The sequence below is a fragment of the Lithobates pipiens genome, unplaced genomic scaffold, assembly GCF_037356315.1.
Source record: "Lithobates pipiens isolate NorthernLeopardFrog02 unplaced genomic scaffold, aLitPip1_a1.2 Scaffold_18, whole genome shotgun sequence".
Lineage (NCBI taxonomy): Eukaryota > Metazoa > Chordata > Amphibia > Anura > Ranidae > Lithobates > Lithobates pipiens.
Window position 1 is genome coordinate 480,820,692 of NW_027507758.1, and position 25,749 is coordinate 480,846,440.

A 25,749-nucleotide genomic window follows, 5' to 3' on the forward strand; every position below is an offset into this window, starting at 1 on the left:
AAGCATGCTTCAAATTTTCCCGAAGGAACTCCGCCGGACCCGGTCCCCTTCGAAAACTCCGCTCGTGTGTATGCTACTCCGACGGACTAAAACCGACGCTAGGGCAGCTATTGGCTACTAGCTATGAACTTCCTTATTCTAGTCCAGTCATACGTCATCACGTTCGAATCCGTCGGAGTTTAGTGTGATCGTGTGTGGCCAAGTCCGTTCGGCCGAAAAGTCTGTCAGAACTCCGTCGGAACTCCGGCGGAACTCCGGCGGAACTCCTTTGGAAGTCTGTCGGACATAAGTCCTCTCGTGTGTACGGGGCATAAGTGCTTTCTTGCACCTGCATTCCGGAGGACTTATTGATTGTTTATTGTGTGTTTTCACAGTTTGCATTTTCTGATATTTGATTGTATCATTATTTACCAATTTTATGTATGCACTTTCATATAAGAATTGTATAGGGTGACTGCAAAGGATATATACCCTCACCGGTCACCAATAACACACACATATAGCAATTGTGGCAGCAGGCAGGTAAAGTCACCTGGTTGTATCCAGGATGGGAAATATGTGTGCCCTAGATTCAGGCTTTATGCAGACTTTTACAACTAGAGGGGAAGAGTTAATGAGCCCAGCTGAAGTAAATGGGCTCATTAAGGCCTCTACAAAAAACCCCAGCATGCTTAGGGAGATGCTCCATCCTGGAACCAGTTTTGTGTTGTATAGACTGGGGAGTGTGATACCTGTTCTGTGCGGTGAGTTAACGCCTGTGTGGCAAACCTCTACAACAGAGACAAGGACTGGTGCAGCACAAGGCTGTACTCAGTTATTAGACAGGGAATCTAAGTGTGTAATTAGAGGTCAAGCTGACCAGGATTTATTTTCATGTTTTATTTTTGTTTGGCTGTTATATGTTTCACTGCATGTAGCATAAATAAACCGCATCTTCTGTTTTTTTTGCACCTACAACGCTGTCTGCTGTGCCTGATTTTGTGTTGTGAACCCATCCAGGGGGTCACACACACCCGCTGCCGAGCTTACCCCTCACAGTTGGTGGAGAATTTTGGCAGTTTTTATTTTTTTTTATTTTTTTTAAGGCCAGCATGGAGGAGATACTGAGACAGCTGGCTCTAGCAAATGCAAATCAGCAGCAAACAAATGCGGGTTTACAAAGGAGCCTTGCAGCTCAACAACAGAGCCTTGCAGCCCAGCAGCAGACAAATGCAACTTTGCAGCAGAGTCTGGAAGCTCAGCAGAAGGCTCACCAGCAGAGTCTGGAAGCTCAGCAGAAAGCTCACCTGCAGAGTTTGGAAGCTCAGCAACAAGCCCAGCAGCAAACAAATGCAACTTTGCAGCAGAGTCTGGAAGCTCAGCAACAAGCCCAGCAGCAATCTGAAGCCCGCTTCATTGACCTGTTGCAGAAGCAAGAGCAGAGTTTTCAACAGCAAATAGAGACATTGATACAGCAACGTCCGCAGACCAATGAAGCAAGTGGTTACAATAATACCGCATCCTTTGGTGTGAGCCGTTTACTGACAAAAATGACTGGAGAGGATGATCTGGAGGTGTTTTTGACCACATTTGAAAGGACTGCTGAAAGGGAAAAGTGGCCTAAGGAGCAATGGGCTGGACTGGTGGCCCCTCTGTTAACTGGGGAATCGCAGAAAGCTTATTATGACCTAGAGCCTGACCAAGCAAAAGACTATGTGGTACTAAAAACAGAAATATTGGCACGGCTGGGTGTCACCCTGGCCGTCCGGGCTCAGCGTGTGCATAATTGGACTTTTCAGGTTGGAAAACCCCCCAGATCTCAAATGTATGATCTCATTCACCTGAGCAGGAAGTGGCTGCAGCCAGAGATTTTGACCGCACCAAACATTGTGGAACGTGTGGTTATGGATCGTTTCCTGAGAGCTCTTCCTACTGCCATCCAAAAATGGGTAAGCCATGGAGACCCAGAAAATGCAGATAAACTTGTGGATCTGGTTGAGAGGTACTTGGCTACAGAGAACTTGACCACCTCTTCCAGGGACTCACGGACTTTCCATCCTAAGACCAGATCATCCCCAGTAGCGGGTAAGATGACTCCAAGGGGTGAGGGTGGAGAGAGTGAGAGGATGGGAGTTCTACCTAAGGTCTGGCGGGAGCAGCCCGGGAAGCCCAGGCTGCAAGAGGCAGCGAAAAAGATTATTTGCTACCGCTGCCGGCAAGAGGGACATATTGCAGCCAATTGCCCAGTTGTGGATGAGCCTATGCAATGTGACTTTATAAGGGAGAGACGTCAGTCGCTGTTTGCGACAGTTGCATGCACTGCCATTCGGGGACCTGAGAAACATTTATGTAAAATGTGTATTAATGGTAGAAATGTTGATGTGTTACTGGATTCAGGTAGCCTGGTAACATTGATAAAAGCTGAATTAGTTACTACAGAGGTCTCTGGGAAGAACAAGGTGGCTGTTATTTGTGTGCATGGGGACACCCGAGAGTATCCTGTAACTTCAGTGTTTTTTGAGACCCCCAAAGGTAACCTCTCTCATCAGGTGGGGTTAGTGTCTCACTTACCACATGATGCTATTGTGGGAAGGGATTTTCCAAAATTCTGGGAACTCTGGGATTGTCCTGAGCCCCCCACTGGTGCCCCTATAGACCAGGAAGATGACCAGAATTCCTCTGGGAGTGGTGAGGACTCTCCTGAATTTCCCTTGTCGGTATTGGCGGGGGAAACTTGAGAAACTGGGGAGGAGCCAACATCCTCAGATGAAAACACGCCGTCTGTGGAGTTTTCAGATCTTAAGGTTCACAGGGAAAATTTTGCCACAGAACAGTTAAAAGATCCCACCCTGATAAAGGCACAGGAAAATGTGGTGAAAATAGATGGCGAGTTAGTGAACCCAGATAAGACTTGCACTTATCCGTACTTCACTATGGAAAGGGACCTGCTGTATCGGGTGTCTCAAAGGGCAGAAGAAACCATTGAGCAACTTGTGGTGCCCAAACCTTACAGGAAGTTGGTGTTAGAATTGGCCCATGGGCACATTCTGGGAGGTCATCTGGGGACCGAGAAAACCAGAGAGAGGGTACTGCAGAGATTCTATTGGCCTGGGGTCATGAAGGAAACAGAAAATTATTGTTCCTCCTGCCCTGTGTGTCAGAAGTCGGCACCTATGCCACATTTCAGTAACCCGCTGGTACCTCTTCCTATCATTGAGGTCCCCTTTGAGAGGATCGCAATGGTTTTGGTGGGTCCGATAATGAAGTCTGCTAGGGGGCATCAGTACATTTTGGTTATATTGGACTATGCTACCCGTTATCCGGAAGCAATTCCTCTTCGAAATACCTCGGCCAAAACTATAGCCAAAGAGCTATCTCTTGTTTTTAGCCGCGTGGGTATTTGTAAGGAACTGCTTACGGACCAAGGTACACCCTTTATGTCCAGGGTTATGAAAGAACTATGCAAGTTGTACAAAGTGACACAATTGCATACATCTGTGTATCACCCCCAAACAGATGGGTTGGTTGAAAGATTCAACAAAACCCTAAAACAAATGTTAAAGAAGGTAGTGGATAGAGATGGAAAGAATTGGGACTGTCTAATACCCTATCTGATGTTTGCCATTACCCTTCGAGTTGCTCTATGGGAGACACCCAAGAGGGCTGCTGGATATCGCCAAGGAAACTTGGGAAAATGAGAGTTCTCCTCACAGGAGCGTGATTGAGCATGTCGCCCTGATGCAAGATAGAATTGCACAGGTAATGCCAATCGTAAAGGAACATTTGACCCAAGCGCAGTTAGCACAGCAGAGAGTGTACAACCGTGGGGCCAAGACCCGTACTTTTTCCCCGGGGGATAGGGTCTTGGTGCTAGTCCCTACGGTTGAAAGCAAATTTCTGGCCAAATGGCAAGGTCCATACGAAGTAATTGAAAAAATTAGTGAGGTGAACTACAGGGTTAGACAGCCAGGAAGGCGAAAGCCGGAGCAGATCTATCACGTCAATCTGCTGAAAGCCTGGAGGGATAGGGAATCCTTAGTCGCAGAGACTTTGTCACAAGCACAGCCTGATTGCTTAGTTCCTGAGGTTGGAATAGCAGACACCTTATCGAAAGCCCAACAACAGGAGGTTAAAGAGTTTGTACTTCGTAACAAAGAGATTTTCTCTGAGCTGCCGGGACAAACATCTGGCGTAGAGCATGACATTATCACCCCACCAGGAGAAAGGGTAAAACTAAAACCTTATAGAATACCAGAGGCCCGACGGGAGGCAATACGTGGGGAGGTTCAAAGGATGCTGGAATTGGGTGTGATAGAGGAGTCCCAGAGTGACTGGTCCAGTCCTATCGTACTAGTGCCCAAACCTGATGGGAGCTGGCGGTTTTGTAACGATTTTCGACAATTGAATAAAGTTACAAAATTTGACACCTACCCCATGCCGCGTATAGATGAGTTGATTGACCGGCTGGGAACAGCCCGATATATGACAACTCTTGATCTCACCAAAGGGTATTGGCAAATTCCCCTGGCCGAGTCGGCCAAGGAGAAAACTGCGTTTGTAACCCCAGATGGGGCATTCCAATATAAGAGAATGCCGTTTGGGTTACAGAATGCACCTGCAACATTCCAGCGGAAAATGGATAAGATTCTGAGGCCCCATCAGAAATATGCTGCAGCTTACCTGGATGATGTGATTATCCATAGCACAGACTGGGTCTCACATTTGCCAAAAGTACAAGCAGTCCTAGACTCTATCCGGGAAGCTGGGTTTACGGCCAATCCAAAGAAGTGTACCATTGGACAGGAGGAGGCTAAATATCTTGGGTACACTATTGGGAGGGGGGTGATAAAACCCCAAGTCAATAAAGTCGAGGCCATACAGAGTTGGCCACGTCCCAACAGCAAGAAACAGGTACGAGCCTTTCTGGGAATCGCTGGCTATTATCGACGATTCATTCCCCATTTTGCTTCTCAGGCTGTGCCCCTCACCAACCTGACAAAAGGGAAAGAGTCGGTCATGGTTAAATGGTCCCCAGAGGCTGAAGAAGCATTTCAGTCCTTAAAAACAGCCTTATGTAGCCAGCCAGTGTTGTACTCACCAGACTTCTCTAAGGACTTCGTGGTACAAACTGATGCATCAGACGTTGGGTTAGGAGCAGTGTTATCCCAGGTCTGGAACGGGGAAGAGCACCCAGTCATTTACCTCAGCAGGAAGTTGAAGTCCCATGAGGTAAATTACTCCACGATTGAGAAGGAATGTTTAACAGTGAAGTGGGCTCTAGATTCCCTTCGGTACTATCTGCTAGGTAGGCACTTTGACCTGGTGACTGATCACGCTCCTTTAAAGTGGATGGCTCAAAACAAGGAGACCAATAGAAGGGTAAATAGGTTTTCCTGGCCCTACAGGAATTTAACTTTACAGTTAAGCATCGCCCTGGTGTTAAAATGGGGAATGTGGAAGCTTTGTCTCGGATACATGCGTGTCTGACTGCTTGTGTTACAACCCCAAGGTTGAAACAAGAGGGGGGGGGGGGTATGTGGCAGCAGGCAGGTAAAGTCACTTGGTTGTATCCAGGATGGGAAATATGTGTGCCCTAGATTCAGGCTTTATGCAGACTTTTACAACTAGAGGGGAAGAGTTAATGAGCCCAGCTGAAGTAAATGGGCTCATTAAGGCCTCTACAAAAAACCCCAGCATGCTTAGGGAGATGCTCCATCCTGGAACCAGTTTTGTGTTGTATAGACTGGGGAGTGTGATACCTGTTCTGTGCGGTGAGTTAACGCCTGTGTGGCAAACCTCTACAACAGAGACAAGGACTGGTGCAGCACAAGGCTGTACTCAGTTGTTAGACAGGGAATCTAAGTGTGTAATTAGAGGTCAAGCTGACCAGGATTTATTTTCATGTTTTATTTTTGTTTGGCTGTTATATGTTTCACTGCATGTAGCATAAATAAACTGCATCTTCTGTTTTTTTTGCACCTACAACGCTGTCTGCTGTGCCTGATTTTGTGTTGTGAACCCATCCAGGGGGTCACACACACCCACTGCCGAGCTTACCCCTCACACAATATATATATATTTTTTCCTCACATATATATATTGTTTTCACGTATATATATATATATATATATATATATATATATATATATATATATATATATATATAAAATATATTTTATTTATTTTTTCTTTTATCAACATTTTTTTCACCAATATGACCTTATGAAACACTTATGTTTATTTATAATTTCACTCTTGTTCACATATTTTTAATCTTTTAGCACCATTGTGACACCATAGGTGAACTAATAGGTGCATAATTTTTTTCTATTTCATACCAATTTTTTCTATTCCGTACCAATATTTAAGTCTTAAAAGGTATAGCGCCAGATCTGCTTTCTTCCCCTTACAAGTTTGGAGAATATTCGTGCCCCCCGCTATCTCTGAAAGAGTTCAGGGATCAGAGGAAGGGGATACCGGCCTTAAAGAATGATCCTTTTTATCTACAAAGAAAATACCGGCACCTGCTGGAGATATGGATGGCCGGATAAACTGTGTTTCAAGACTTTCGTCAATAGGCCCACAGGGCTTCTAGTTCAGGCTTGGAAAGAGGGTAGATTTGGCCAAGCAGGATCTCGGCCCCTGGTAAAAGTTCAATAGGGCAATCATATGTCCTATGAGGAGGAAGAGTGTCTGCACCCTTCTTTTTAAATACGTCTAAATATTCATGACGTCTAAATATTCATGATAGGCAGCAGGAATCAACTTTACAGTGTCCGGGTCAGTATGTAGACTCAGGAGGGGAGAGGTGTTGACAGTCTTTTCCGGAAGACAATGCATCTGGCAGTAGTTGGATTAAAAGTTGACATCACCTGTAAGCCAGTTAATGTGTGGGTTATGTGCATTTAAACACAGAATGCTGAGAATGACAGGGAACATGGGTGTTATAACATCCAACTGAATGAATTTGTGGTGACCTGAGGAAGTTTGACAGAGAATAGGTGCAGTTTCTTGTGTAACTGGGCCTGATTTGATACCAGAGCCATCAGCCAGATGAACATGGAATCCTTGCTTCTTGGCACACACAGTGAGCTGATGAAGAGAAACAAATGCGGAATCCACAAAACAGCTACAGGTCCCAGAGTCTATGATAGCTGATACAGAGACTGATCTTTTGGACAACGGAAGGGTAATTCAGAGGGAAGACATGTGGCTGATCCTTAGTAGGAAGGTGTATCATATGAGACTGATGGGAGCAAGCTCTGCTGGGTTTTACTGGGCAAGAATGTACAAAGTGGCCAGCCTCCCTACAGTAAAGATATAGATTGGCATGTTGTCATCGGAGGCGCTCAGCTGGGGAGAGGGGTGATCCCAGAAAACTCCTGTGGTGGGCCTTATGGTGTGCCTTCTTGCTGGGAAATGTAGCAGATAAAGAAGCAGGTACGTCGGGCTTGGAAGCCACAGAAAGGATTCCTTCAAGCTTTTCGGATTGCCTCGCCCGTAATCGCTGATCAATCTTGGTGGTTAAGCTGATAAGATCCTCCAGGGAGGTTGGTACTCCCACTCTGGCAAGTTCATCTTTTAGGGTGTCAGAGAGACCAAGACGAAATTGATGGCGAAGTGCAGAACTATTCCATTGAGTGTCAGCACTCCAGACACGAAAGTCAGTTATATAGTCCTCAACATGCCTTGGGCCTTGTTGCAGCTTTCCGAGCCTGGATTCTGCAGTCTGTTGGCAGAAGAGATCGGCATAAAGCTGAGCCATAGCTGCAAAGAATGAATCGGGGGCCGCCAGAACAGGGTCATGTTGCTCCCGGAGGTGATGCTCCCAGGTATGTGGTTCATTCAATAATAGTGTGATGATAAATCCCACTTTGATGTCCTCTGATACAAAGGTTTGGGGATGCAGAGAAAAATAAAGTTCACAGGAATTCCAGAAAGTTTGAAACATTTTATGATCTCTGGAGAATCGTTCAGGAACAGGCACCCTGGGTTCTGGAGGGGGAGTAGCCTCACTGAACAAGCCAAACTCTGTTTGAGTAGAAGAATCTGTAGCTGAAAGTGAAGTACAGACTGAAGCATCATTCATCTTGTCCAAAAGTCGCTCCTCCATGCAACTAAGATTCTTCTGTAAGTCCTGCATGACAGATGTTAGTGCAGAAATTGATTTGAAAATGTCCTCTGGTGGGGAGACCTCCCTTTCAGACTCCATCCCTGGCTGACTGGTACTATCACATACCTGGTAGGAGTCTGATATGACAAGGTCAGCCTCCCTTGTATCTCCAGCCCAAGCCCCACTGAAGGTGGGACAGATGGAGGCTAGGTCCAGGAGGAACACGAGTGCCTGTAGGTGTTGCTTGCAGAACTTGCAGATGGAGTAGTAGGCTCGGTGGCAGAGGCAGGACAACAGGCAGTGTTTCAGCCAGGTGAAGAGCTGGAGCAGGGTCTCAAGAATAGCCAGGTTCGGTAACAGGCGGGCTGTGAGGTACAAAGGCATAAGCAGAAGCAAGGTCAAATAGAAGCCGAGATCAGTAACCGGTAATCAGGAATGAATCAGAGTCCAGAGGCAGGGAAAGCTGGGTTCAGCAACAGGTATCAGGCAGGGTATAACAGGAATCAAGGATCACAACACAGCTGAAGACCAGTCAGCACTGTATGTGAGTCAGAGCACCCCTTAAATGGGCCGTGAGGGACGCACTCCTGCACATGCACGTAGTCCGTTGCGCACACGCTTGAGCATCAGCACCCTGGAAGTCCGCTGTTGCCCGTGAGCGCGCGTGTGTGCGCCATAGCAGTTCTCTTACAGTTGTGTATGTTTTATAGTTTAAAACAAAGGCAATTTGTACTGTCAAACCTAAACCTTTTCTAACGCACATGTGAATGTGCTTTAAGTAAAATGTTTTCTACTCAACAATGTGTGGCTTCTTCTTTCAATGCTCAATACCAGTTTTTGGAGTAAGTTGGTATTTACAGTGGCAATGGGGGTTATTTACTAAAGGCAAATCCGCTTTTCACTACATGTGCACTTTCAGTGCAGTTTCAGTGCACTTTCAAGTGCACTTGTAGTGCAAAGTGGATTTGCCTTTAGTAAATAACACTCACAGTGGTCTAAAATTTGCCTAAATCAGGCCATTTTCGGGACTCAAAAAAAATATTAATTCATGGTGCTGAAAAGGATATGTTTTTTTTTTTTTTGCATTAATGCATTACATACATTAAAACAAAAACAAGGTGTGTATATAGCAGACCCACAACATAATAATTAACTAAAGAAGAGATTTTCAACCCATGTATCAAATAAATTACATTTGCACTATTGAAGAAAATGGCCAAAAAGAAAAGCCCATTGGAGAACCTAGTAGACAGCTAAAAGAAACACAAGCAGTAAATCAAATGAAATATTATTTCAGTTTAAAAAATAATTTATTTTAAAAATGTTTCTCAAACATTTTCTGGCATATCAATGGCCGCCCTACCCGCAAAGTATTCCATATATTTTTGACAGACCTCGCAGGCTCTTTGGGGGGGGCAAGCCAGGACGGCCAGCTTCATGTGCCGTCAGGGTTGTATGTTCTTGAAATCCGGCCTCAACCCAACTGAGGGGATATAATTCATAGCATTTCTCTTTAGAAAGTTGTGTAGAATGCAGCATGAAATTATTATATGGTTTAGTTTATATTCTGCCATGTTGATTGGCGTCAGGAATAGGTGGAACTGGCTGGCCATTTTCCCCAAAAACATTCTCCACCACTCTTCTGGCTCTGGCCAGCCGGTAGTTAAAAACCCTCTGGTCCGGGGTGAGGGTCCTCATGGGGAATGGCCGCATCAGGTGTTCACCAAGCCCAAACGCTTCATCAGCGACAAAGACGAATGGTAGATCAGCCATGTTTTCTTCCAGAGGTGGCAATCCCAAGCCACCACTCTGGAGCCATCCATAGAACTCGGTCTGGGCAAAGACTCCACCATCCGACATCCGGCCATTCTTCCCCATGTCCACATACAAAAACTTGTATGTCGCCGACACCACTACCATCATCACTATACTATTAAACCCCTTGTAATTATAATAGTATGACCCCGAGTTGGGGGGGTGGGACAATGTGGACATGTTTTCCATCAGTTGCCCCTCCACAGTTGGGAAAGTCCCACCACTGGGCAAATTGGGAGGCCACGGTCTGCCATTCCTGTGGCGTTGAAGGAAACCGTGGAGTGAAACAAGAAAAAGAAATAGTACTTTTGCACATAATATTGCAAGCAGATTAGACACAAACATTCTTGGCCATCATCAGTATAACATTGATTTTAATGAGTATTTAAATTCAAAAATATAAGGTCCACTTATCAGATTCCTCACCGCGTCTGATGGCCCATTGTAAAATTTTTTAGAGGAGGTGGTATGTTTTAGACAGGTAACCATCTCCACTTCATTAAGAGCTGAATGCGTTCATAATGTGTGTTACGTTGGCCAGCCACTCCTTATTTACACTGTTGGCAACCCACTGACAAGTGTCATAATACAAAAATATGAATACACACTGTACAAATATAAGCACATTTTTACATTCTGCAATTACCTATCAAGATAATAGGAGAACAGAACTTTAAACAGTACCATTTGAAAGTATGCAGGCAGGCCCTTTTACTACATGCGTTGGTGAATTCATCCATAAAACTGACCACAAAAGAGGTAGGTATAGTGTATGGGTTTGGTAAAGTCAGCAGATAGAGGATTGGTATCGGCTGACTTAGCGGTTGGGCGGAAGGGAGGTTTTCAAATGAGTTTAGGGCCCCCAAAAAAAGCCTCTGGCACTATGCCTGTATTGAAGGACAACAATAACATTTAAACACATTTTAGGGGGTGTTTAGGGTAAAGCACTACAATGTAGCTGACAAAATACATTGTTAAGTGACTAGGCTAGGTGTGTATGAGCCCAGGATAGCTTGCTGGGGAGGTTAGTAAAGGCAAATATGCATGAAGGACAAAAAGGAACTTTTAAATCTTCCAGCATTCATGAGGACAAAGAGGACACACACAGCATATTACAATCATGGTAATTGGGGAATGATGAAAGAAATACAATACATTAGCAAACATTAAATTCATATAATGTGATGTTAAAGGATAAAACGTTTTGATCGTTTGAGTCATCAATTCTACTGAATACGTTTTTGGTTATATCCATGTTGGGTGTACTGCTGATGCTACTATTATTAATCATGTGTTACAGCGTTTACTATGTTATTAATTTTACTATGATGTGATAGACCAATCATGTTTTATTCATTCTGAACCCTATTTATTGTTATAATAATTGGCATCATTGCACTGTGCCCCTATTGGATATCAAATAAATATTAATTATACTTACTATGAATGACTCATTCTGCCCTAGTGCTATGTCTTATACAAAGTCCCACTGCCCCGCCTGCCCCCATTCCCCCGTTTCTTTAATCGATTAGGGATGGAGACCAATGTACCGGATGGTCATGGCCTCATATAAAGTCCCAACTATCTTCTTTTTTCAAAGGATAAAACTTACCTTAATATAGTCCTTCTGCAGGACCTGAATGATGGCAGAACAGGTCTCTGGAATAATGATTCCCAGAGCCTGGGGGTGAGTTGCCTGTCGAGAACTTGATGTCCTGCAGACTTCTCCCTGTCGCCTAGTACCTCATCGTGGTGACTAGCCTCTGTTCAGGAGTTATGGCTTGCCGCATGCAGGTGTCCTTATTCGTAATATAACGGCAAAGCAAAGCCAACAGATGGTGAAAACGGGGTCCGTCACCTGGAGATAATTCCTGAAATCATCAGTATTATTTTCCTGGATCTCCCGCAGCAAAGGCATGTGCGAGAATTTGTCATGCTGGAGCAATCAATTCTGTCCATGAACTCCTCCTCCCCCTGTTCATGGACTGGACTTAGGTCAAAGCAAGAACCCCAACACCAAGCCCCCAAATAGCACAAACTCTACGATGAGTGCGTACCCACAACATGGCTTCAAAACGGTCGGATGGTCAGAAGGAACTAACAGAACGCACTGAAAATCAGAAAGGCCTGAGAAGAGCAAGCTAAAAATCAGAAACGAGCGGACAAGATCTCACTGAAAACCAGATACTAACTGACTACATGCACTGAAAAACAGATAAAAACCCACAAGCACAAACGGAAGAGCAGTAACGGACTGAAAAGCATGAGGCTGAAAAGCGTGCATCGTCTCTCACCAAACTTCTTGTCAAGGTCTGGAGTCAGGCTCAGAGGCCAGTAGCTATAGCAGCAGAGCAAATATTCATACAGGTCACCCTGGCTGATGACACGGGTTCACCTGAGGTGCGGGGTCTAGGCACTAACCGGTATTCACCAGAGCTCCCGAAGGTGGAGATGGGCTTGGCTGCGTGTTAGTGCCAGGTCGCGGTCCTCAGGATAGCCCCACCAGGAGGTGAGCAAGCCGGGTTCTGGTAGCATATATAGCAGGTAGGGATCAAGCAGAAGCGTAGTTGAGAAACAAGCCAAAGTCGGTAACCAATAGTTGCAGGTTGGGATTCAGCAGAAGCGTAGTCCAGGAACAAGCCAAATGTCGGTAACGAAAGGTAGCGAGGATACGGTCGGCAGCAGGAGAGATAGAAGCAAGATATTGGCTGGTGAAGGCACAATATTCTGGCAACCAGGAAGTGCAGAGACATGGCTTAAATCAGGAAGTTCATGGGAGGAGCAAAGGGTTCAAGGTTCAAGGCAAACAAGATTCAAGACAAGATCACTCAAGGAATAGTCCAAGGAGTTGTCCAGCATTCCAGGTGGCTCAGCAAGCAGAGTCACTGCCAGACACACCAAAGGTCCCAGGTTCAAGCCCAGGTCCTAACACGTCTACTAACACGAGATTAGCAGAAGGAGCCCAAAGGGTGGTGCACTTGGTATTGAACTTCCTTTTTCTAGTCCCGCCGTATGTGTTGTACGTCAGCGCGTTCTTGGCAATCTGAATTTCCGACAACATTTGTGCGACTGTATGTATGCAAGACAAGTTTGAGCCAACGTCATCCGTCGGAAATAGATCCAGGATTTTGTTGTCGGAATGTCTGATCGTCTGTACGCAGCATTTCTCTTTCAGAGTTCCAGACTTGATTAAGTATTTCTCCATCGCTAAACAATGAACAAACTTTATTTCTAAGCATCAAAGTTGTAATGGAACTGTCTCTATTATTATAATATAATTACAGCGATCGAGTTCTCCCAAGATCTCGCACAAGTCATGTGTTACGAAAGGAACCAATAAATGACTGACAGAGATTGCGTTTTTATATATGTTACTTTTTTTACTTTTGCGACATTGATTTACCATTTCATTTTTCAATATGTTCAAGGTTTCAAAATGCTAGCAATTTTAAATATTTTTCAAAACTCTCACAGCACACCTGCAAATCTCACACGGCATACTAGTGTGCCAAGGCACACATTTTGAGAATCACTAAAAGTCTGCAGTGGTAGCATGACTTTTAGCTGTAGTTAAGGTTTTTTCTATCACCTTGCAAACAAACAACTGTTACTTCGCCTCCCGACATGTTTCGTAATAACTTACATCCTCTTGGGGCACCAAGAGGATGTAAGTTATTACGAAACATGTCAGGCTGTTTGTGCTGATACCACCACGCTTAGAATATTCCCCAGCACGGGTGTATATTTGCTCTTAATTTAACCGTTTTTTATGCATATTTTTTTATTTGTTATAATCGGGCCATTTTGGGTCATACCTTTGGTCTGCTGTGTATGTATTTTTTATTTAATAAATTTGTCGATTGTTTAACGGTACGTTCACGATCGGAGTCCACTTTTGTTTTCCCCTTCCCCTCGCTCGTGGCCGGGTGGCCCGAGCGTTTTATGTTTCACTACAGGTTTGCTCACTGACAAACCTTCGTATTTGACAACTCATTGGAGAGCTTTAGACAACTCCAGGAACTCATAGTGATCGGATGGCCACCTTGCCTTTTCTTCGTGATGACCAAAAGGAAAAGCAGGACGATCTTCTGGTTCCAGAACTCTTCGGCCTGGGTCAGTAGCATTCGGATGACCTGCACGTACTCACGCCCCCAGCAGCGTGTGGGAACGGAATACGCATAAGCGAACCCTGCAGAGGGCTGTCTGCCAGCGCTAACGACTCCGTTGATTGGGAGTCCACCCATTGTGGTAAGAGTCAAACTTTTTTCCGGTCTGGAAGCGATATTGGCAAAACCAGGAAGGTCTCATCAAACTTTTGAAAAGGACTGATTTCCCTGTTCATTATTCTTTAGTTAGAACCAGGATTTCTTGGTTATAAGGACTTATTTTTTTGATTGAATTTCTTATATGGTGTTTTTTTGATTTATTTGCTTTTTCTATATAATCTATACTGCGTTTTATTACTTTTTTCACTATAGATTTCACGCATATTTAGCGCAACTTTATGTATAACTTTTTTCATCTGGTCCTGGTGCCTTTCCCATCTTTGCTGTTCTTATTACAGTTTGTAGTTCTTCTAGTGTAATTGGTAATTCCAACTCCTCCTGTGTGATAGTTGTCAGCTGTGTGATAGTTGTCAGTGTTACCGGCCTCAAAATGTGAATTAAGAGAGCCGATGATTGTAGACGCGATGAGATAAGGTGATCAGCTTGGCGTGGACTGCAAAGAATCACACAAACAGCATGAGATATGACCACTGACTTTATGGCTGGAAGTAGTTTAATTTTTACATAACAATACATCTTTTACATTTTTATAGTCACATGTTTATAACCATTAACAATATATATAATACAGATTTTAACTAAAGTATTTTAAAACGTAGTTATAACAATGAACATTACTTTATTTTAATAACATATATATCCCTGTTATTCAGTGTTATAGGTAATTATCTTTATCTCTCTGGTACACTTTAAGTGTGCAATAATCATACTAGCAATGCATTGCTTTAATACAAATATTTTCATGGTAGTACTCTTTTTTAACCACTAGATGGTGCACATTGCATGTCTGTATGATGCAATACATAAGCTTTACATACAATAGGTTTTTTTCTTAATACTAACAGAAAACATGTGCTTCTATAAATCTATGCAATTTCCAATAAATCAGGCTTAAATATACCTATTTAGAAAGGTTTAGTGTTTATCATAGACATTTGTTCTGACTAATGCTGTTTTTTCATGTTCTTATGCACTTTTCACTTGTTTCTGACACATGCTGTTCTAAACTTCTAATTACAGCAAAACTATAGCATAAAATCTGCTGAGACTTTTTCTGCATCTGCTCAAGATGTTTAGGAATCTTTCTATCACAGGTTAATACAGATTAGGAACAATTTAGAGTACATACCTGCAAAGAATCACACAAACAGCATGAGATATGACCACTGACTTTATGGCTGGAAGTAGTTTAATTTCCAGTCACATGGTGTGTGGCCTTATATAGACTCTGTTTGTGTACCTTCTCTGCCATCTACTGGTTATTAATAGAATAGAAGGGAGATGTTTAGAAATATAAAAAAAAAAATGAATATGTACTTTGCTTTGGGGTGTCTGTTTTGTGACCATATAAACCCCAGTCCGTCACACTCTCCTCTCCTTCAGTTAATGGCTCCCGACATTAAACTCAATTGGTATCTGAACACTATTTAGTGATTTAAGTAACCCAAATAGGTACTTGTTGCCACCAAGGAGCTACGTTAACTACCTGGCATGACCTGGGAGTAGCTAGCATTGTAGGAATTTGCATGGTGTGAATCTGACTTGGTATGTATCTTGGCTGACCTAGTGTGTCATATGTAAAGATCTCTTTAGGCTTAGCTTGTCTGGTAGATCTTCTGACAGGAGTTGAGTCTTCTCCATCAACATCATTCTCCATTTGCATATCTTGGTTCACAAGTAAGTCTTGACTTACTGAGGGTAATTCTGCAGTGTCTAGTCCCACCATGTCTGTAGCCCAGATTTGGTCGCCAACTACTGTTCCATCATTTTGTTCTTGTTCAAGATTGGGTGTGGTAGTTGTAGGATAGAACTCTTCAGCAGAAACTCTTAATGGGATTTTCTGTACGTTTTGAGAGTTTGGTTGAGACACAACACAATCATGACTTTCTGTAGTATCTGGTATATAAGGATAATACCATCTTTCTTCATCTGAACATTCCTCCTCCTGGTCCAGATCCATTCTGGTTTCCTTTCTGTTACTTGATTGTCTTTGTTTCATCGGTACTCTTGGAATGTGTCCTTCAATTGGTAGGTCATTTACTGGTAGTAAAAGATTTCTGTGCAGTACTCGAATAGTCTTTTTACCACTTTCAGGCTGAATTTTGTACACAGGCCCATCTTTGATTCTTTCTACCACTTTGTGTACTGATTCTTCCCAGTATGAACGAAGTTTACCAGGTCCTCCTCTTTCAGAGAGATTTCGTACTAAGACCCGATCACCCGGTTGAAGAGGTGCTCCTTTTATCTGTTTGTCATAGTACTTCTTCCCTTTAGCAGATGATTTTTTGCAATTCTCGGATGCGATTTTGTAAGCTTCTTGCATTCTAGATGCCCATTTCTGAGTAAATGTTGGTTGACTTTCTGATTCCTTTTCCAAATTTAGGTTGAGCATTAGGTCAATTGGCAAACGAGGAGATCTTCCATACAATAGAAAGAATGGCGAGTATCCTGTGGCTTCATGCCTGGTGCAATTGTATGCATGAACCATATGTGGAAGATGTTCTTTCCAATCTGACTTTTTCTCTTCCTCTAAGGTGCGAAGCATCTGTAACAAAGTACGGTTCAGTCTCTCCACTGGGTTACCCTGTGGATGGTATGGAGTAGTTCTTGAATGAGAAATCCCTGCCAATCGTTGCAATATCTGAAATAAGTTGTTTTCAAATTCTCTTCCTTGGTCATGGTGGAGTTTCTCTGGATAGCCAAAACGTGGTATGAAATCTTGAAAGATCTTTTCTGCCGCCGTTTTTCCAGATTTGTTCTTAGTTGGATACGCTTGTGCAAAGCGTGTGAAATGGTCAATTATTACAAGTATATACTCATATCCTCCTTTGCTTTTCTCCAAGTGAAGATAATCAATGGATACTAACTCCAAAGGTGAACTGGTAGTAATCAAACCCATAGGTGCTCTTTCGGTGATATTTGGACGCTTTCGTTTGATGCAGCTGCACTTCTTCAGCACATATTCATCAATGTCTCTTTGCATAAATGGCCAGTAAAATCGTTCACGTGCTAGGTGGGTTACCTTCTCAGTACCAATGTGACCCATGTCATCATGAAGATTTCTTAAGACCAATGGTTTTAACTTTTCTGGTAGAACTAGCTGTTTTCGGGTTCCAGAGTGTCGGTAGAGGATTCCTTCATCGACTCTGAGTTTATTCCATTCATGTATCAAACGTCTTGTTTTGCTGGTCATACTCTCCTTTTCTTTGTGGTTTGGAATCCAGTCGTTCTCCTTAAGCCAGACCACTTCTCTAATGTTGGTATGGTCTTGTTGTAATGCTCTGATATTCTCCTGAGTCATTGGGCAGATTGTCTGTCCTTTCAGCAATTCTTCGGCCACATCACTTTCTGAGTGAAGAGTCAATGAAGCCACCCATAATGCCTCTTCTTCGTCAACAGCTTTGCTCCCTTGCCACATAGCTGACACAACCTCAGATGGTACAAGCTCTGTGTACTCACTCAGATTCTTCGTGAGTTCCACCGGAAATCGTGACAGTGTATCTGCGTCTGCATTCTGTTTACCTGGCCTGTACTTGATATCGAAGTGGAAATCAGCCAACTCGCCAACCCAGCGATGACCCACAGCATTCAGTCTGGCAGTACTCAATACATATGTCAATGGGTTGTTGTCTGTGTAAACGGTGAATGTTGGAGCGTAGTACAAGTAATCTCTGAATTTGTCACAGACTGCCCACTTGAGAGCTAAAAACTCAAGTTTACCAGAGTGAAGATGGTAATTGCGCTCTGCTGGAGTCAATGTTCTGGAGCCAAACCCAATAACACCAAGTTTTTCTCCTTGTCGTTGGTATAGTACAGCACCTAGGCCTTCATTGGAAGCATCAGTGTGTAAGACGAAGGGTAAATCAAAATCAGGGTATGCTAGAATTGGTGGATTGGTTAGCATGTCCACCAGTCTGGATACTACAGCTTGATGTTTGGGTGTCCATTGAATCAGTGTTTTAGATGGCACTTGTGCTTTGTTCCCGTTTTTCTTTATAGATTCCCTCCGATTGTTTTTGGGGATGGATGTAGCAGATTCTTTCTCAGTGTTCTGCAAAAGTTCATACAGTGGTTTAGCAAGTCGAGAGAAATCTTGAATGAAGGACCTGTAGTAGCTCAGGAATCCTAACAAAGATCTGACTCCTGCCACTGTTTTTGGTTCTTTCCTTTTCAAATGTAATACCGCTTCAAGATCTTTTGGGTCAATTTTTATGCCTTCTTCTGACACCATTCGTCCAAGGTATCGAATCTGTCGTTTAAAGAGTTCACACTTCTTCGGTCTAAGTTTGATACCATGCTCACGCATTCGACTAAGCACTTGCCTAATATCATTGACATGCTCCTGAAAAGTTTTGGAGTAGCAAAGTACGTCATCCAAGTATGGAGAACAACATTTGTCTCTGATGCCCTCTAATACATTCTCCATGCATCTCTGAAAAGCTGCTGGGGCATTCGTTAATCCGAATGGAATACGGTTCCACTCCAGGAGTCCCCAGGGGGTGCTGAAAGCCGTCAGATGTCTGGAGTCTTCATGCACAAAGCCTTGATGATACGCACTACCCTGGTCCAGGATTGAGAACCACGTAAATCCTCCTAAGCTATCCAGCAGATCTTGTATTCTGGGTAGTGGATGTCTATCTGGGATAGTCTTTCGGTTTAACTCCCTAAAGTCAACACATAGTCGTAGGCTACTGTCCTTCTTTCGAACACAAACAACTGGTGATGAGTATGCGGAAGAAGATTTTGTTACCCAACCTCGGTCAAGAAGGTTTTGGATATATTCTTTCACTTCTTTGTATAGGGGTTTCGGTATCGAATTGTAGCGTTTCTGGACAGGAGTTTCATCTTTCAGATTTATCCTCAGTTTCAGGTTAGGGATGCATCCTATGTCTCCCTCATCTCGAGCAAAGACATCTGATTCATCATATAACATTTGTCTCGCTATCTCCTGTTCTTCTTCTGAGAGATCTTCCAAATTTACAGGTGGGTGCCACTTAACAGATTTGTTAGTGGGTAGCTGATTTCCAGTGTCCACTTGATTCAACTGGTTTACATGAAACACCCTTTTCTTCTGGTCAATTCCCTTTCCATCGTCTTTGTTTGGAGACAATGGTAGAATCTCAGCTGCTGGAGAAATGGTACCCAATACTGTTCTGGGTGGAAGGTAGATGTCATGTTGAGCACGGTTCAGTATAGGTATCTTCACCAGTTTAGAGAACCCATTTGGCACATCTACCACTGAAGGAAATAGTTCAAGTCCTTCCTCGACTGGATATTCGGGAAGTGGTTCAAATGGCATGATTCCTCCTTTTGGCCACGCTCTAATTCTGCATTTGACTTCACAGAGCTCGCCTCCTTTAATCTGGAGTACCTTCTTCCCCACTTTGACCATACGACTATCGAATATTTCTCCTGGGTCAGTTGCTTGACTGACAGCATTGACAATGTTATTCGCTACACTCTGTCTTACTTTTATAGCTTCACTCAGCAAGATAGTCAGGTTTTGGGTGCTGTTTGGTCGGTCACGGTTTTCTCTGATCAATTCTTCGATAACATTAAACCCAAGAATTGGATTGTCATTACAGCAGTCACTCACCAGCATTGGCACATAAATGGCTAAGTTTCCATGTCCACTACTTTTGAATTCCAGGCAGACTTCAATCCACCCGATGAATGGAATGATAGAACCATTTGCAGCTGTAATGGATAAGTTGTCATCACAAAGTAAATCTTGTATGTGCCTAATGGAGACGCTGGGTAGAAACTTTTCTAACCATGCCTTCCCGACAATGCTGACCTGAGCTCCTGTATCCATCAACATGTCAACCGGAACACCATTCATCCGACATGACAGTAGGCATTTTCCTCCAATTAATTGTGCTACGTGTTTGGAGAATCCATTCTCTTTTGGGAGTGTTCTAGTTGACCGGTGGGTGAATACCCTGTTTACCTTAGCATGGGACAGATCATTTGAGGTGGTCACTGGTTGTCCCTTTCCCAGTGACCGTCTGTCGTTTCCCGACTGCCTTCTTTTCTTCAAGCAATCAACCGCTCTGTGTCCTGTCCAACCACAGTAGAAACAATGGTAGCAGTTCTGACTCTCTCGTTTAATGCAATCATCACACCTGGGCTTGCAGTGAGTTGTATCTGGAACTTGAACATTGGTTAGTGGCTTAGTCATTTGGTTTCCAACAATAGGAGTTAGCTTCATCATCTTTTCCAGGTTCTTTGTGAGAGCAGAGACCTGTGTTGTTAGTTCCATTAATGCAGTGTGATTTGCTCTAGCATCTCCCTCAACTCTCTTTTGCAAGGTGTCTTTTTCACTATTACCTGGTGTCTGTGATGAATGAACAGTAATAGGTTTATGTTTAGGAGCACTGTTTAAGCGTCTCTGCCTTTCTGTTTCCTCATCAACTGATCTGGTGACTTGCTCTATGATAAAGTCATCCGTTACTGTCAAATCAGACACATAAGGCTTGATATCTCGTCTAACATTAGAATTTTTCTCATTTAGTCCCTGATAGAGTGTATGAAGGAATATGCCTTGCACCAGTTTTTTGTCATAGTTAAACTCTTGCCTATCATGTTGTGATGTAGACAGAACTTTTTGTTTTAACCCCACTAGCCTGTAAACAAATTGTTGTGCTGTTTCTCTTTCTTGCTGGGCAGCATTGCTAAGGTCCTGAAATAACTCATTACCACTTCGTTCTCTCATATGTGACTTCAAAAACCTTTTCAATTCAGCAACAGTAAGATCATCTTTGTCAGTCAACATATCTTTAAAATTACCAGGTTTGATTATTCTCAACACTGTGCGTATAATTTCAGATTCAGGGAATTTTTCTGTTAGACCCTCGTCAATTTGTCTGCACACGCTACTGTAACTCATGTCCGAACCATGATCTGAAATTACACCACCATGCATTTTAAATTCTCTACGTGGCAATAAAGCAATAACATCAGTTATCCTCACCACCTCCGATACCTGTTCAGTCCTTGCAGTCCCACTACTTATTTTTTTTGCAGCGGTTGCAATGTCCACAGTTGGTGTACTTTCCTTGTTAAGTTTTAGTTCATTGATCTTGTCTTGGATGATGAGTAGGTAAGACATACCTTGGTCTTCCAACTTTTCCAGCTGATCACTTCTCAAGTAGTCTTTAATAAATTCAACAAGTTCCATTTCGTTGGTACCAGTCACTGATGGAACGTCCACGTCTCTTTCATCTTCCAGCGTAATAGCGAGGCTATGCAGCTGTTCTTCATTAAGCAGATGAATTTGTTTCCGGATATCCCACATCAGCGCACGATGAGGAGATGCCATCTCTGTTGCAATCTGAAGACTTGCACTCACGAGGCAGACGACTCTCACGACTCTCCTTGTAGCTCTGTAGCAGGCTCACGCTTGTCTCGCGCTTCCCTCTCACTGGTAACACAACGAATCCCGGACGAGCCCCCAAAATGTTACCGGCCTCAAAATGTGAATTAAGAGAGCCGATGATTGTAGACGCGTTGAGATAAGGTGATCAGCTTGGCGTGGACTGCAAAGAATCACACAAACAGCATGAGATATGACCACTGACTTTATGGCTGGAAGTAGTTTAATTTTTACATAACAATACATCTTTTACATTTTTATAGTCACATGTTTATAACCATTAACAATATATATAATACAGATTTTAACTAAAGTATTTTAAAACGTAGTTATAACAATGAACATTACTATATTTTAATAACATATATATCCCTGTTATTCAGTGTTATAGATAATTATCTTTATCTCTCTGGTACACTTTAAGTGTGCAATAATCATACTAGCAATGCATTGCTTTAATACAAATATTTTCATGGTAGTACTCTTTTTTAACCACTAGATGGTGCACATTGCATGTCTGTATGATGCAATACATAAGCTTTACATACAATAGGTTTTTTTCTTAATACTAACAGAAAACATGTGCTTCTATAAATCTATGCAATTTCCAATAAATCAGGCTTAAATATACCTATTTAGAAAGGTTTAGTGTTTATCATAGACATTTGTTCTGACTAATGCTGTTTTTTCATGTTCTTATGCACTTTTCACTTGTTTCTGACACATGCTGTTCTAAACTTCTAATTACAGCAAAACTATAGCATAAAATCTGCTGAGACTTTTTCTGCATCTGCTCAAGATGTTTAGGAATCTTTCTATCACAGGTTAATACAGATTAGGAACAATTTAGAGTACATACCTGCAAAGAATCACACAAACAGCATGAGATATGACCACTGACTTTATGGCTGGAAGTAGTTTAATTTCCAGTCACATGGTGTGTGGCCTTATATAGACTCTGTTTGTGTACCTTCTCTGCCATCTACTGGTTATTAATAGAATAGAAGGGAGATGTTTAGAAATATAAAAAAAAAAATGAATATGTACTTTGCTTTGGGGTGTCTGTTTTCTGATCATATAAACCCCAGTCCGTCACATCAGACTCAGCATTCCACATGCTGCCAAATAGTCCACCATCACCGATTGTTCTGTTACATCCAGATTCATACTATAAAGTGAGGAGTAGAAATCCTCAAACACCTCAGCGATTTTTTTAGGTAATTTAATTTCTTCTCCCTTGGTATTTAAGATTGAAGGAACGTACATCGCTGAATGCATCTCATGCAAGGCTTTTGCAAGTTGTCTACTGCATTTGTTACCAGACTCGTAACTACATTTACATCCTACTTGAAGTGCCATTTTAGCTCTGTACTGGAGTAAATCAATCACTTGTCTACGTGTACTTAAGAGTTCTTGTTCTATTTCTATAGTAGGGGCATGTTTGTGTTGTGCCTCTAATCAAAGGATATTTGACAACATCATTGATAAATTTTCTTCCCCTTCCTTCTTAATTCTTACCCAATGCTTAATTAGTACACCTCATATTACTGCTTTGTGGGTTTCCCAGATTACTCCAAGAACACATTCTGGGCTATCATTAGTCTGAAAAAAAACATTTTGCCTCCCTCTGTACATCCTCTATCACCAAGGGGTCCTGTAGGAGGCTTTCCTTGAGTTTACACATCATGGGACCTAAGCAACAACTGTCAACAAAATTACATTTTAGAAAAATTGGCCCGTGGTCCGACCAAGTGATCCACCCAATGGAAACCTCCACAACTCAGTGTAATTGTTTATGCGGAATAAAATAATAATCAATACGTGAATATACTTTATGTGGGTTGGAAAAGAAGGTATAGTCCCTTTTCCCTGGGTGGAAAAGGAGCCATATATCCACTATTGTCGCTCCTGCAATTGTCTGGGAGATCCTCCTCCTTGTACTAGGTGTAACTAACAATACACTCAATGCGGTATCTTCATTGGGTATCAAGGGGATGTTCAGATCCCCTCCCATAATCAACTGTCCTTCTGTAAACTCCATTCGTTTATCTAATGTATTTTTTTTTAAAAGGTCCTGCTGAATGTTAGGTGCATAATAGGAGGCCAAAGTTACTCTAGTCCCTCCAATTGTTAATTTAACCACTTTCCGACTTGCGCACACCAATGTACGTTGGCAGAATGGCGCAGACAGGCAAATGGGCCTACAGGTACGTCCCTTTAAATTTGCCGCCGTGGCATGGACTATCAGATCGGTTGCCTAAGGGTCCTTTACAGGGGGCGGATCAGTGATGATCCACCCCATGGATATCTGCTTGCTCAGAGGGGATTGCTCCGTCGATCCCCGCTGAGCAGGCAGAGGACAGGTCTGTCTCTGCACACTGCGCAGGGATGGACCTGTCAGAGCGCCGCTCTCCCCTATGGGAGATCGGGTGACAACGGACCGCAGTGTCCATCGTCACCCGATCCGATCCAATGATGGATGGAAAAGTAGGTTTTTCCTCCATCACACTTTTTCGGATTGGAGCGGGTTGGATGTCAGCGGACATGTCACCACTGACATCTGACGCTCCATAGACCTCTATGGAGCATCCGTTCAGGTCCGCCTGAAAAATCAACAGGCGGACCTGAACGGATGGGTAGTGTGAAAGAGGCCTAAATGCAACTCTGCTTTAAGCACTCAGCTTCTATTCCTACAATTCTATGAGTGCTGGCCTAATTGAAGGGAGTAGTTATACATAAAGTGAAACAGTAAAGGGCGCAACAGTAGTGCAATAACAAACAAGCTGAATAATATCAAGTGAATATAAATTAATATGAATTAAATTAACGTAAAATAAAAGTCCATCATTATATCAAACATTGCCATAAGCAATAAATTGTGAATCATCTAAATATGCTCCAGTCACCATGTCATAAAAGTGCAAATGCTTCAAATAAAGTGCTTCACCCGAAGTGGTATATCAAAACGCTCACCAGATTGTATCGGCCACCAAGTGACTTAAAGAGGAAGTACCCTGATGAGTTTACTTCCTCTTTCATTCCCTGCAAAGGCAAAGCATAATGGACTACTATGCATCGCATAGTAGTCCATTATGTGTCACTTACCTGACACAGGAGCCAGCGAAGTCACCACTGTCCCCTGTAGTCCGGCGCATCCATCTTCTCTGGGTCTCGCTGGTCCGCCGCTATCATTCGGCGAAGCCGCGATGACATCACTCCCGCGCATGAACATGGGAGCCGCCACGCACGGCATATCGCCGTTGATGGCGGTGCGCTCAGTGCGCCTGCGCGCCACTGTCTACGGCGCATGCGCCGTAGACAGCGGTGCCTGTCTTTCGCCAAATATCTCCTAAACCGTGTAGGTGCTTTTGGGTGGGGGGACCGCAGGGCACCCCCCTTCCGCAAAGCACCCACCCTCCCATGTTGAGGACATGGTAAGGTTCAGGAGGGGGGTGCTCGCTCGTCCCCACACCCTTTCCTGACCAACCAGGCAGCGTGCTTGGATAAGGGTCTGGTATTAACTTTGGGGGACTCCCACGCCGTTTTTTGGAGTAGGGGGTTGCCCTTAAAACCCATACCAGGCTACGGGGCTCAAAAGGTGTCAATCTTGCTGATGAAAGTGGCGAGATTGACTTCCTTCTCTAGTCCATACTTTAGTCCGTGTGTGGTCAAGTCCGTTCATTTGGAAAGTCCGTCGGACCAGCATACAGACGAGCGGACTTCCCGATGGGAGCTGGGGCCGGCAGACTTTCAGCAGAAAGATTTAAAACATGTTTTAAATCTAGGTCCGCCAGACTTTGGGGAAGAAAAAGTCAGCTGGAGCCCATGCAGGATCAAATTGTCTGACGGACTCTGGTCCGCCGGACAGTCCGATAGTGTGTATGCGGCATAAGGATTTAGGACCACCTGCTGTATTTCCATACGATGAGCGTTCTCCACTTTGTAAATAAGAGCCTCTATGTCTGTCCTCATTGGTAGTGCTTATTAATGTCCTTAGATCCTCTTCTATGTTACTAGGAGTTACTAATCTCTGTATAGAGCGGTTCGCTCCATCCGCAACCACAGTTTCCCGAATCTCCATTGTGTTATCCAATCTCTGATTTTCTTTCAGGTATGATACTCACTGCTTTTGGAGATCCCACAGCCTGTCTTAAATTTGACATTTTATTCCCGGATCCTTG